The following is a 14,643-nucleotide window of genomic DNA, read 5'->3' on the forward strand; positions in this document are numbered from 1 at the left end:
TTTGTAATAACAAAATTTAATACAGAATAAAACATTTAAATAAAACAAAAATGTATGGAAATAGTTTTTAGGAATAAAATTACTCGTATTTTCTATGGAATTGATGAACTTCAGTTATTAAGACTTATAATTTTGTTTATGTTTTTATTAGTATAAAGATGATTTCTGAAAATACCCCATCTGATTCACCCGATCTTATGGTACTTAATATGGTTATTCAAATAAATTATATATGTTGAGGATCGTGAGAAAATAAAAGAAAACGAAGATTAAACTTTTATTAAATATACGAATATATTTATTTGAAAAATAAGTAATACAAAAATGGTTGATTGCTCTGACGAGACGAGAGGTTAAAAAAGGAATGAAAGGAAATGTATTCATGTATGATGAAGAAAACGTCTTGTTCGATGAATGTGTTCAGTGTAACACTATGTTTCAGGTGATGGTTTCTTAAGCTGGATGTAGAATGGTAAAAGTGAACCTTTCAACACTCCTCCTCAATTTTACATTCTTACAGCATCGACATCTTGTGTGAGTCCAAGTCCTGAACGAAGTTTTTCAAATTGTGGTCTCGGAAGCGGTTTCGTTAAGATGTCTGCGACTTGTTCTTTGGTGCTCACATATTGAACAGTAATTAGTCTTTTCTCGAACAGGTCTCGGACAAAATTATATTTAACATCAACGTGCTTTAGACGCTTGTGCTCCCATCTTGAAAGTAGGTGTATGCATGATTGATTGTCCTCTAAGATTATTGGGGGATTCTCACTGGTTATACAAAAATCGGTCAGAAGATTATTCAGCCAAATAACATCAGCTGCTGCATTAGCCAAGGCGATATATTCGGCTTCTGTTGATGATAAGGCAACTGCAGTTTGTCTCCTTGTTGTCCATGATACGGTATTACCAAAGACTTTCATCAAGAAACCAGATGTGGATTTACGGTCATCCTCACTTCCGAAGTCAGCATCCACGTAGCAAGATAAATGCTCAGTCATGCCCTTCTTGTAGCATAAAGTTGTGGTCAAGGTTGATTTGATGTAGCGCAGGATTCGCTTAAGCCCTCTCCATCGCACTTCCGTTTGGTCATGTTGGAATCGGCTGAAGAAATTAACAGCAAAACTCAAATCCGGTCTAGTGGTGAGCATCGCGTACATTAAACAACCGACCAGTTCCCTGTACGGTTTCGATTCATCTAGGGTTTTGTTGTCACTTTCCGGAATTGGAGTCGTTTCCACAGGTGTATTCGTTGGATTACAATCGAGCATGTTAAATCGCTTAAGCATTCGTTCCAAGTAAGCTTGTTGGCTCAAATGAAGTTCTCCGTTTGTTTCATCTATGCTAATACCGAGAAATGCTTTCAGTTTACCCAAGTCTGACATATGGAATCTTTGACCAAGCAAATGTTTTATATTATCAATTTTACTTCTATTATTCCCTGCAAGGATAATGTCGTCAACATATAATAAAAGAAAAATACATACGTCACTGTGTTTCCAGATATAAAGACATTTGTCCACTTCAGAGCGAATGAATTTCAGATGATCAATTACATAGCTGTCAAAGGTTTTGTTCCAGGCTCGCGGGGCTTGCTTAAGCCCATATAACGCCTTTTTAAGTCTGCAGATGGAATTTGTCTTCCTGCGAAAACCCTCTGGTAACATCATGTACACCTCCTCCTCAATTTCACCATGGAGGAACGCGTTCTTTACGTCCAAATGATTTGTATGGAGATTCTTTTCGACGACGATTGAAAGAAGAGTCCTCAGGGTAGTAAGCCTTGCTACAGGGGCATATGTTTCATCATAGTCGTACCCTTTCCTCTGCGCACAGCCTTTGATCACCAAACGTGCCTTATATCTTTCGATATTTCCATTCTTGTCGCGCTTAACCTTGAATATCCACTTGTTGTTTAGTAGTCGTTTGCCTTGGGGAAGATCAGTTAATATCCAGGTGTCATTTTGTATTAACGCGTCCATTTCTTCTTGTACTGCTCGCATCCATCTGTCCTTGTCATGACGCATATTGATTTCCTCTATAGTTTCCGGCACGTCTTCTACATACGCTTCTGCATTCAATGCTAGAACAGCATAGTCTTCCAGGTAACGTGGCTTGACATGGTTTCGTGAGGTTCGTCTAGGTGTTTCTTCTATGTTTTCAGATCTCTGAGGTGTCGCGTAAAGCTCACCATCTTCAAGTTGCTCTTCCTCATCGTGGTCAGGTGATTTGGTTTCTTCATTTTGGTGCTCTTCTTCTTCGGAATGTATCCATTGTTCGCTGCTAAGGCCATCAAAAGCAAATTTCGTTTCATCGAAAACTACGTCGCATCCAAAAATTATTTTTTGGTCATCAATACTCCAAAGCTTATAGCCGTTTGGACAGTAGCCGATGAAATAGCACTTAAGTGACCTCGAGTCGAACTTTCCTTCGATTAGTTGCTTAGGGACTCTCAGGTATGCTATACATCCAAACACTTTAAGTTTTCCAATATTTGGTTTTTCACCAAACCAAAGTGAAGCTGGAACTTCACCATTCAAAGCAGCTGTTGGACTTCTATTACACAGGTAAACTGCTGTTTGAACTGCTTCGGGCCAGAATGTCTTACCGAGTTGACAATTAAGCAACAAACACCTCGCTTTGTCAAGAATAGTGCGGTTCATTCTTTCCGCTACTCCGTTCTGTTCTGGAGTATATCTAATAGTGAACTCGAACTGAATTCCTTTGCTCTCACAGAAGTCTTTCGTTTCATTGGAGATGTATTCTCTTCCGTTGTCACATCGGAATCTACTCAATTTAAGATTAAAATGAGCTGTTGCCATTGCTTCAAAGCACTTGAAATAATGTAACACTTCTGATTTCGTTTCTAAGATATAACTGGCAGTAAAGTGAGTATAGTCGTCTATGAAAGTAAGCACATACCGTTTAGCATCATGAGACGTAGGGGTTACAGGGCCGACGACATCACTGTGTACTAACTGCAATGGACGTGCTGCTCGCGTACGTCGCTGATTATGTGGTTTTCTGGTCTGTTTTCCCTCCACGCAGACTTGACATACTTCTTTCGGTGGTCTTAAGGAGTCAAACTTTATACCGATAGTTTTACATTCCATTTTCTTTATGTCATCATAGTTAAGATGTCCAAGTCTTTTGTGCCATACTTCATAACTCTCAGATCGTGTGCTTAAATTTGCCAGAGGAGGTTGATTTAATTTGAGTTCGTAAAGCTGACAAGTGCTTCTAGTGGCTACTGCTACTGTATAGTTGTTTTTGCTAATGATTCCACAGCCTTTCTCAAATGTGACACGGAAACCGTTCATTTCCAACTTTCTGACAGAAAGAAGATTCTTTTCTAGGTTCGAAACAGAAAGAACATCTTTCACTGTAATGGGATTTACTTTAAAATCAACAATACACTGTAAAAAGATCTCACCGATTTCTTTTGCTTCTAAATAGGCACCAGACTTTGCAACTTTGATTTTTATTGGAACATCAAGTTTTCTCACGTTTTTCAGACGAACGCTACTGTTGACCAGGAGCTCTGTTGCACCAGAACCAAGAAACCACTTGATACAGTTATTCGAATTATCTTCGGTCGTAGTTGAGAAACAAAAATTATGTGAATTGATTTCATTTTCAGAATCGGTGACTGCATTTGCACTTTGTGTATGTTTGTTCTTCATGTCAGTGATTTTTTTTCTGCAATCGACCTGCTTGTGGCCAACTTTCCCACACCAGTTGCATTTAAAGGGAAATCTGTAGGATGATCTGTTTGCTGCTTTCTGTCCTGTTTGCGAAGCGAATGCTGTTGAGGATGGTAATTCACTAGGGTTATTTCTTCTCCTCGTATCCGTCCTTTTTGATTCTTCGTCCAGAAGTCTGTTTTTAACAAACGCAAGACTCAATGTGTCGCCTGAAAGAGTTTCGATCGCAGTGACCACGCTGTCATACTCAGACGGCATAGTCAGCAACAAGTGACAAACAGTATCCAACTCTTCAAGTGCAGCTCCTGTGGAACGGAGGTTACGTACAATTCTATCGAATTTCAAAAAGTGATTACCGAGTGTGTCGTTTCTGGAATCGAACTTCATACACAGAAGTGACTTTCGTATGAGCAATTGACTCGCAATACCTTTCCTCTCAAATGTTTGGCACAACGTAATCCACAAATCAAATGCAGAGGCTTTGTCTTTTGCATACTCCAGATGGCTATCTGCAATTCGTTGTATGATTTGGGACCTGCATTTCTTGTCGCGTTTTTCGTGTAAGGCATGCATTGCTTGTTTGCCTTCAATTTCAGGTTGCTTATCTTCATCTGAAAACTGAACCATTTCCGAATAATCTTCTTCAATGTATAAAATGAGATCCATTTCATTAAGGAGTGTCTCCATCCTGAACTTCCAATTGTTGAAGTTGTTACCATCGAAGAGTGGAATTCTATAACTTTCCACGTGATCGTGACCGGCCATTTTGTGATGCAAATTTGATTTTCTTGACAAAATTAAATTAATAAAAACTTCGTTCTTTTATTGCTTGGCGTCCTGGGCCCATAACCTGTTGAGGATCGTGAGAAAATAAAAGAAAACGAAGATTAAACTTTTATTAAATATACGAATATATTTATTTGAAAAATAAGTAATACAAAAATGGTTGATTGCTCTGACGAGACGAGAGGTTAAAAAAGGAATGAAAGGAAATGTATTCATGTATGATGAAGAAAACGTCTTGTTCGATGAATGTGTTCAGTGTAACACTATGTTTCAGGTGATGGTTTCTTAAGCTGGATGTAGAATGGTAAAAGTGAACCTTTCAACAATATATTTACAATTGCAAACACGTTTTTTGTTTTTAGTTAATAAAGTAGGTATTGATCACATTTATTTAGTAAAATTAGTTATTTAAAGGTTAATCAATTCATTTTAACAATTAGCAATAAACAAATTATTTGATATTGACAAGGTATCGTAATTTAAATTTACATTATTGAAATTCATGTGAATTATTGGCTGCTTAGGAATAAAGTTTTGACGAATCAAGGGTCAATCATCCCAATATAGATTAAACAATCTTTCTTTTCTAATATCTATATAAATTCTTTTTGGTGAGAGAATTAAGTTCCTAAGGATAATTTGATAATAATGATGCCACTGTTTTATTGCTATAAAAATGATTTTTCTCAAAAATAGGAACAGAAAAATAGTTTCTTTAACTACCTAACCAAGTTTTGTAAAGTTGTGTGAGATCTTTCAATTTGATTTATTATGCTTCAAAACTTTAAACAAATCTGGAGTTGTATTTTCAAATAAATAAATGGGGCAACTGTCTGTAGAGAACCATTGCCTAGTGACTTACAACCCTCAATTATTCCTGTATGTGAGTCTTGTCAGAATAACATGATTGAACAAAACTGAGTTCTAACCCCAGTGAAAAGATATTAGGGGAAGCAAACGAGAGAGGGGGCTAGGTGCTTTCTCTCCTTATCTAGACGGCAGCGAAGGAATTCCCAAGATGGGAATTCAAGTTGAACTACTTACTGTTCATATATGGGTTCTACGACATATTCGGATCCCAGGCATGTAAGGAGCGGTTTATCTGGCTCTCCGTCTTTAGAGTTATACTAAGGATCTGGCTCTCCAAGTTGGTGGTTGTGCCGTCAGACTATTTTCCCGTTCACGGACAAATATATTTAGTTGTGACACAACACAAAGCCTTGTATATTAACGGATTTAGTGATGTAAGGTCCCTTAGTAGAACACGTGCAGCCGAATAGTTTGTGAAAGCTCTAAACTGCTGCAAGGCAAATATTTCTGCCCTCCAAGAAGTGCGATGCTGATTTATTCAAAGCAGCAGGCGATGACTTTGTAAGGAACATGCTCCATCTCATCTGTTAAATATGGTTCCTTTCTTCCGTATTATGTGAACGTCTGAAGTCATTCGTTAACAACCTGATAGGTAAATATTATAGTGTGGCTTCAGACCGGAAAAGTCAAAAATTAACCAAATATTCACATAACGGCAGACCTTGAGAAATTCAAGGAACTTATAATCGATACCCAGCATCTCAATATCGATTTCAAAACCGCAGTGGAAGTTATTTACAGAGCAATGGCTAGTTTTGGCATCTCTTCTAAACTTATTCGTTTATGCTGAATGATGATGGAGAATGTACGATGCTCTATCAAGGTTGGAAAAGATCTTAGCAATGTGTTTGATGTCAAAAAACGAAAGAATTGTGCAAAAATCAACCGTCAACACTAGGGGCACAATCTTTCAAGGGCCCATCCAATTATTCTGATACACCGATGATATTGACCTTAGTTCGAAGATCAAAACGTGACTAGATAGATAGATAGATAAATTCTTTATTTTTTCATCACAAAGTTTACAAATTTGTATTCTTAAGAATAAGTACATGGCAACACTGCCGTCTGCCTGAGATGACATTTCATATATGATTTAAAAATAAAATAAAAAATATTATCAATTTTAACGTGATTTGAAACACAAAAGAAATAATATCAAACTTTGTATGATCAGCAACAAATCAATAAATTGTTAGGTATAAAATTTGGTTTAATCGACTAGGTTTAATATGTGAAACTATTACGGTTAGAAAGAGCATGTTGGCAATATTTAAAGAGGCTGCGCCAGCCCATTGCTCCATTTAAAATTTCAAAATGTTTTTCCAAGGATATAAAACTTTCCCGAAAATGCAACCGACGAATTTCTTGTAGAAGAGGACAAGCAGCAACGAAATGGTAAATATCTTCATTCACTCTTCCGTTACATAGATCACATAGCTGGGGCAAGTCTGGTCGATGAGGTACAAAGTTTAAATTTAAAATTTCAAGTCTTGCTCTAAACATAATACTTATAACCGAGGCTGAAAATTAATTACTAAAGTAAGAGACTTCCGAGGGCAGTTGGTGATTTAAATGACTATAAAAAGCTCTTGAAGTAGATGAAGATGCTTTGGAAAGATTATCCAGAAACATTTTGTGATCTACCTTAGCAATCACATCATCAAACTGAGCCTGCCAATCGGTCACAATAGTTTCTGATAAGTTTAAACTTGTTTCGTAAGAGTAAGCTAGTTCATTCTAGACTTTAAACCGGGAAGCATTCACTCGAAGTAATTTTCTTAAAATAATTTTGTGAAGACAAGTTTCACTTCTTTTCATCACTCTAGTAATGAAGTACGCACTTGCCTTCAAATTTTGAATATATATAGGGACTATTCCTGACTCTACATATATGGCGTAGTTGGGTGTTGAGTTAGGCAAACGAAGTATCCTCTTAAAAAAGATCCTTTGTACAGTTTCCAAAGCTTCGAAGTGTGTGTATCCGAAGACTTGAACGCCATATGTCATGCATGCATTTACTGTCACGTTGAATCAACATTTTGGTTCGAAAAAAACTTTGGGCACATTATGTTAAGTGCCAATTTAGCTTCGTTGCTTTTTTCTTTAGAGTGCTTTAGATAGCTTAAATTGTAGGTCAAGAGGACACCTAAATATTTAAACTCCTGTACAATCTCAATATGTGTATTATTTAGAGACCATTTTTCCTCCGCTCGCCTTCTTGATTGTCTCTTTTTAAATACAACAATCTTAGTTTTTTGGGTGTTAATTTGCAAGCCCCAAGACTCACAAAATGAACTTAGACGGTTTATTTGCATTTGTAGCGTGAAAGGATTATCAGCAAGCATAACTAGATCGTCTGCGTACAACAGGACTTTGATTAAAATGTTAGCAAAATTAACTCCACCTGGAAGAAGATCGCCGACATCATCAATGAACAGGGCAAATAATAATGGGCTGAGGATACAGCCTTGAGGAACACCTGAAGTTGTTTCAAATCGATTTGAAAATTTGATACCGTCCCATACCCTTGCATTTGTTGATGAAATGAAACTTGCATACACTTGGAGAAACTTTCGTGACAAACCAATACAAGAGAGTTTATAAATTAAAGCTTGTCTATTGACTTTATCAAATGCAGCTTTAAAATCAACAAAGCAAGTGCATAGTTTCTTTTTTTTTATCTATAAATTGTTGAGCAATGCTTGAAATGGCAAAGATATGATCCATGGTTGAAAAACCTGAGCGGAAACCGGCTTGAAAGATGCTCAAAAGACTGTTATCCTCAATCCATTTTGTGAGCTTTTCATGTAGGATTGCAGTAAAAGTTTTTTGTATTGAATTTAAAATTGAAATACCTCTATAATTTTCCGCAGCGTTAGCATCACCTTTTTTAAAAGTAGCAAAAACTACAGATTCGTTGAAACTTGTAGGTACACATCCATCATTGTACAACTTGTTATAAAAGGACACGAGGTAGTTTTTGAAATCATTATTGCCGTTTTTATAAAACTCGACTGGTATGCCGTCTAGGCCAGGAGCCTTGTTATTTTTCATTTTTTTAGAGCGTTACTTCCAATTCGGGCAATGAAAATTCTTAATCCAGCTCGTTGACTCTAGTATCAGGTAGCGCGTAATCAAAGATATGATGGTCTTCATCAACTGAGAGTAGAGTTTTAAATGAGCTCCTAACGTCTCAGCTTCTAAAGAGAACCTCATACCCTGATTGCGCCCAACAAGTTCGCGCACTGTCTCCCAAAATATCTTTGAATTTGTACAGTTTTCCAATTTCTAAGCCAAGTTTTTTAAATAGGTGATTTTCTTAACTGAGCACATTTTTTTAAAATCATTATTAACGCGAAGATAGATGTTTTTTTTTTAAATTGAGAATTGGTCGTTCTAAACTGTTTTAAGTAAACAAACGAAAGTTTAAGGAGATTTCTGCAATCCTTATCAAACCATACTTTTTTAGCTACAAAAGTGTGTGTACTATTCAAAGCGAAAGCGGCTGCAGTCTTTATAACGTGACTACTGTGGTACGCTTTTGAGCACTGTGACGGAAGCGGAGAAGGTGGGTTAAGTGGTCAATGATCGCAAGAGCAGGTCCGTCCTCGACTATAGCGCCACCTTAAGTAAGTAAGTAATTTTCAAAATCATTTATGTGTGGTCCGATAAATTTGAGCTTAACTTAGGATATTCCAAAAAAACACATTTTTGTATTGTCTGAAATAGTTTGAAATACAGTTTTAAAGCATTTTTTGTGCTTATAAGAAACTTAATTTGATATCAAAATTAAGAGCTTTATGATACTTTAGAATCACTTTAAAATGTATTCATTAAGACATTTTTATTTATTTTATTCTAGTACATACAATTTTAAATTCATTTTAGAGTTCATGTCACCCTGTTTGATTGAATTAAACCAGAACTATCGACAGACTTAACTGTATACCTGCAAAATTCTCCATTAATTTTATAAAATATAAATGTGTCACCAAAATAGTCTTTCATTAGTTCTCAACTAAACTTTTAATGATTCTGTCGTGTGATACGTGATTTATATGCACTAAAACTTGATGCATAAAGTCGGTATATCTTATGAGATTAAAAGGAGCTAAAAGTTTTAAGATGTTTGCCAAAACGATTAAATGTTAAATTGCTGTGAAATTAAAACTACCTGTTTAAAGAAAAAATGAGTAAAGTTCTTCTACATAAACAAATTCAAAAACACTTATTCCAAAGAAGTGTCTCTTAGAGCGATTTATTGCTGAAAGGTTTTATTACTTATTGTTTATGAATAAGAATATTTGATTTGTAGTATGCTTAAAAGATTTAATAAATAAAAAAATAATAACAAAAACATACATTTCGAGTTCAATGCTGATAAAGATCTGGTAGTGTATTCAAATTAAATATAAATCAAATTTTAGATGAAAGCCCATTAACTTTCTGGAAACATTTATTTCTATATTTTATAAATAAAAAAATAAGGAAATTTGTTGGTTATTTTTTAAACCTTTAGCCATACAATCAAAACTGAAATGCCCCACACCCCAACAAAAATTATATCCTTTGATTTTAAAGGAATTCCTAAGACTCCATTATAGTAATTTGTTTTCTACCGGTGGTGGCTCAGCGTGACATAATTATCGTATTCATTCCCCCTCTACTTCTTTAAGATTGAATTTACTTACCCCATTTATTTCAAATATTTTATAGAGAAATGGTACATAAGATGTTTTGAAAATAAAGGAAGGGTATATTATGAAAATGTTCAAACAGGATACAAAAGTACAACTTTTTTAATGCGTTTTGTTTTCAATGGAAAACTTTTCCACAGGTTGCGCCATTGGTTGAGGGTTTCTATAACAACTTTTGGAGTTGTTTTTGTTTTAATTGAAGTTTTTATTTCATTTAATGCTTAAAACATCGTAACATTAATAGAGTCTTTGAAACTCAATTAAATTTGAATAAACTTGTTGCTTATTGAGAGAATTGGTTTGTTGCCAATATCGTAGTATAGTTAGATATATAAAGTTCAAACAAGAAGGTTGTTTTCTAAATCATTTTCATTGGTTTTTAATTGGCTTTGTAGGATCGACCTACATTTCAATAAAGGAATAAAAGAATCTACAAAGTTTATAAATTTATACAAAATTCAAAGCTATTTTTATCCAATTCGTTCTTCAGTTTGAAAAAGAAGACTTTTTACAAACACGTTGTTGTTTTTTCGAGCAATTAAAATAAAGAAAAAAGGGTATTGATAAAGGTTTTTTTTTAATATTAATCATTTGAAATACATGGAAAAGGGTATACACCTTTTTAATTTGTTTTTAAGTATAAAAACTAAACACTATTTTTAAGGTAATGTTTCAAAATAAATGTATAATGTCTACCAAAAACTACGTTTTTAAAAATTTTTCAGAAAAATTTAATTGCTAAGTTTTTCTATCACACAAAAAACTTAAAACTTCTGAATAAATTATTGTATTGACTTTAGGTCTTGGACAATTTCAATTACTGAAATATTGCTAAGTCTTGGTTATATAATACTTTTTGAACTTCATTAAATTTAATATCGGTTGCAAGTTTTATATTAATTTGTTTGAATGTTGTTTTTTTATTAAACAGAATTTTTAATAAAACGATAATAATTGAATTTTTTTATTAATGAAAAAAGACATCTAATGCCATTTTGATTGCAAGCAGCACTAAAACCTTTCATAAAACACAAGTGGTTTTGATTATACATATGTAGCTATTATTTCAATTTTAGTCATTAACCTGATAAATTATATGAGGCGTAGAATAAAGCATCAAAATGTGTCATTAATTTTGGATTAAAAAAGTGAACACTCTTTCGAAAAGTTTAATTAAAAATTCAGATTCAATGTGGAGTATGTGTCTTCAAGCTCAATTTAGGATTACCTTTTTAATATTTCAATTCCGTAATAGTACCCGCTTTGGATTTCAAAATAATATTAACTGTAGACAAATCGTAGCGTCATTTCGATTAGATTAGTGTAGTGTAAGGACGTTAATCAACGCATAAATGTTAATAAGTCATGAAAACTATAACGACATGACCAATGTAGACCTTAGAAGTCACATACATTTTTTGGTAGCCATTTTGTGATTTTAACTTAAATTAAACATTTATACAAAATCGTATGCTTAAATTATTAAAATTGAATTAGTCTCAAAGTTTGTGTATGTATTTTTAAACATTATTAATCTTTTATATTTTAAATTTATTTAAAAAATATTTGCTTTAAAAACAAGCTGGAGTTATGTTTTTTTCCAAAACAAAATTGTTTTTTGAGAAACAATACTTTCTTAAATTTTTAAAGAAATGTATTAAAGTTTTTGTGTAGATGATATTCCGTTTTTTTATAAAAAATAAATTCTCCAAAAAATAGTGAACATTGATACGAGTACATGTAGACAAACTTTTAAGCAAGACAAATCGACAGACGGGATGGAAAGTAATCAGTTTGGGTCGCATCCCAGCCTCTATTTTCCAAAACAATTTTGTGCAACGAAAAATAACGTTTTTAACATCTGGTTAGATTTTGAGAAAGAACGAATCGAGAGTTTTTTTTTTGTGTAAAAAATAAACACCTAAACATATATTACTCAAACTTGGTAAAAATTGAATTTCGACTTAAATATCTTTTCAAAAATTTGAGATTACATCTTCCAATTTATTTTATCTTACAAGAAATATCGTTTTCAATATTCTAAAAAGCTTTGAGAAGACTCGAATTGAAATTTTCATTTACAAAAAATAAAAACCTAAGCAAAAACATTAATAAAAGTTGGTAAAAATTGTTTTTCTGCTCAAATATCTTTCCAAACTTTGAGATATTGGCTTTAAACTACTTTTATTTAAAAAAAAAAATATTGTTGTCAACATTCAGTAAAATTTTGGGAAAAATGGAATTGATAGTTTTTTTTACAAAAAATAAAACTTGACTTTAACATCAAGTACCTGAAAATTAAGCTGTGATATAATGTCTTTCTCGTCTAGTTAACTTCCCATAGGAAGTTATTGTAATGGGTCCGATTTGTCAAACTGAAAATTTTGACATTTCTCGACGTTTCAAGGTTCCTAGAGTCGAAATATAAGATTTTTGAAAGATGTCTGTGCGTGCGTGTGTAGGTACGTTCGCGACGTTTTTTTCGTTGTCCATAGCTCAAGAACCAGAACAGATATCAACTTCAAATAAATTTTGTTATACAGACAATAAGACAGAAAGATGCAGAAAGGGCTCTCAAGAAAATTGCGTACGCTAGAGACTTGAATTTAATTTTATATAATATATTGTAACGTGATATCAAAGAAATATATTTTTTGAAAAAAATCCATTCCACGTTTTTTTTTTTTATAAATCAAAAAAACTGAAAAAAAAATTTGTCACCTCCAAAATTTTACGAATAATAATGTTTTTGACATCTGATAAAATTTTGAGAAAAATTGAACTGACAGTTTTTTTTTATAAAAAATAAAAATCTAAAAAAAAATTAATAAAAGTTGGTAAAAATTTATTTTCGACTCAAATATCTTTTCAAAAATTGTAGATATTAACTTTAAACTAATTTTATATTTCAAAAAATGTTGTTGTCAACATTCAGTAAAATTTAAAAAAAATCGAATTGACAGTTTTCTTACAAAATATTAAAAACCGAAAAAAAAATTAACAAAAGTTGGTAAAAAATGATTTTCGACTCAAATATCTTTTCAAAAATTTGAGATCATAGCTTCTAACTACTTTTTATTTTTAAGAAATATTGTTTTCAATATTAGGAAAAACTTTGAGAAAAATCGAATTGACAGTGTTTTTACAAAAAACAAAACTAAAAAAAAAACAATACTAAAACTCTTTAAAAATTTATTTTCGACTCTAATAGTGTTTCAAAAATTAAAAATATTGGCTTCAAACTTATTTTATTTCACATAAAATATTGTTTTCGATATTCAGTAATTTTTATAAAAAAAAAAATCCAACAGTCGGTTTTTTTATAAAAAATAGTACGCAAATTTGGTAAAAATTGGTACGAGTACATATAGACAAACTTTTAAGCAAGACAAATCGACAGACGGGATGTTAAGTTATCAGTGTGGGTCGCATCCCAGCCTCTTTTTTAATAATTTACTTTTTTTGCTTGTATTATTTTATATTGTATTTGTTATTTATTTTAAATTTGTGTCAGTGCTGTCGTGAGGATGCAATACGGAGTTTTTAACAATTATAATGTGATCTATTACAAGTATTAAATAAAGAACAGAAATAACCTGAAGAAGTAAGGAATTCTTACGAAACGTTGGGTAAAAGAATGGAATAAAGTTTTTTATTTGTTCGCATTCCAAAAACAAAAAGAATATCTTTCCAAACTTTGAGATTATGGCTTCCAACTAATTTAAGCTTGTAAGAAATATTGTTTTCACCATTTGAACAAATTTTGAGAAAAATAAAATTAATAGTTTTTTTTACAAAAAATAAAAACCTAAACATAAAAAATTAATAAAAAATGGTAATAATTGATTTTCGATTAAAATATCTTTTTAAAACCTTGAGATGTTGGCTTTAAAGTTTTTTTTACAAAAAATTAAAAACCTAACAAAAAAAACAAGACTTAAACTTGAAAAAATTTATTTTCGACTCAAATAGTTATTCAAAAATAAAAAAATATTGCCTTCAAACTTTTTTTATCTCGATTCAGTAGTTTTTTTTTTATAAAAATCCAACACTAAGTTTTTTCATTAAAAAAAAATCTACAAGAGATAGTACGCAACTTTGGTAAAAATTGATGTTCGGTTCTTCATATCTTTCAAATTAATTTTATTCATCCAATTTGTAAAAATTTAAGAAATGCTTCTAAAATTGGTGAAAACTTGTTTTCGACTAAAAATCTATTTAACAAAGCTAAATTTTTAAACTAAACTATTTCTTTAAATGAAAAATACTGTTGGTAATTTTAAAATTTGTAGGAATAATTCAACTAACAACTTTCTTAACCCAACCCTACAAAATTTTAAGCAAGACAATTCGACAGGCGTGATGGGAAGTTATCAGTGTGGGTCGCATCCCATCCTCTTTTTTCTGTTTTTTTTTTTGTTTAAGAAAGAGAAAACTTAACAGCAGTAAAAATAAAAATAAATAAAAACAATCCGGTCAGAACTAGGGCCTATAGTGACTTACAACTCTCAAACTTTGTGTAAGTAATGTTTTAAAGACCTACAGTTTCAAGCCGATTCTAAACGGCTAGTTTGAGCACTCTTCAT

This window comes from Eupeodes corollae, chromosome 2 (genome assembly GCF_945859685.1).
Source record: "Eupeodes corollae chromosome 2, idEupCoro1.1, whole genome shotgun sequence".
In the NCBI taxonomy this organism is placed as follows: domain Eukaryota; kingdom Metazoa; phylum Arthropoda; class Insecta; order Diptera; family Syrphidae; genus Eupeodes; species Eupeodes corollae.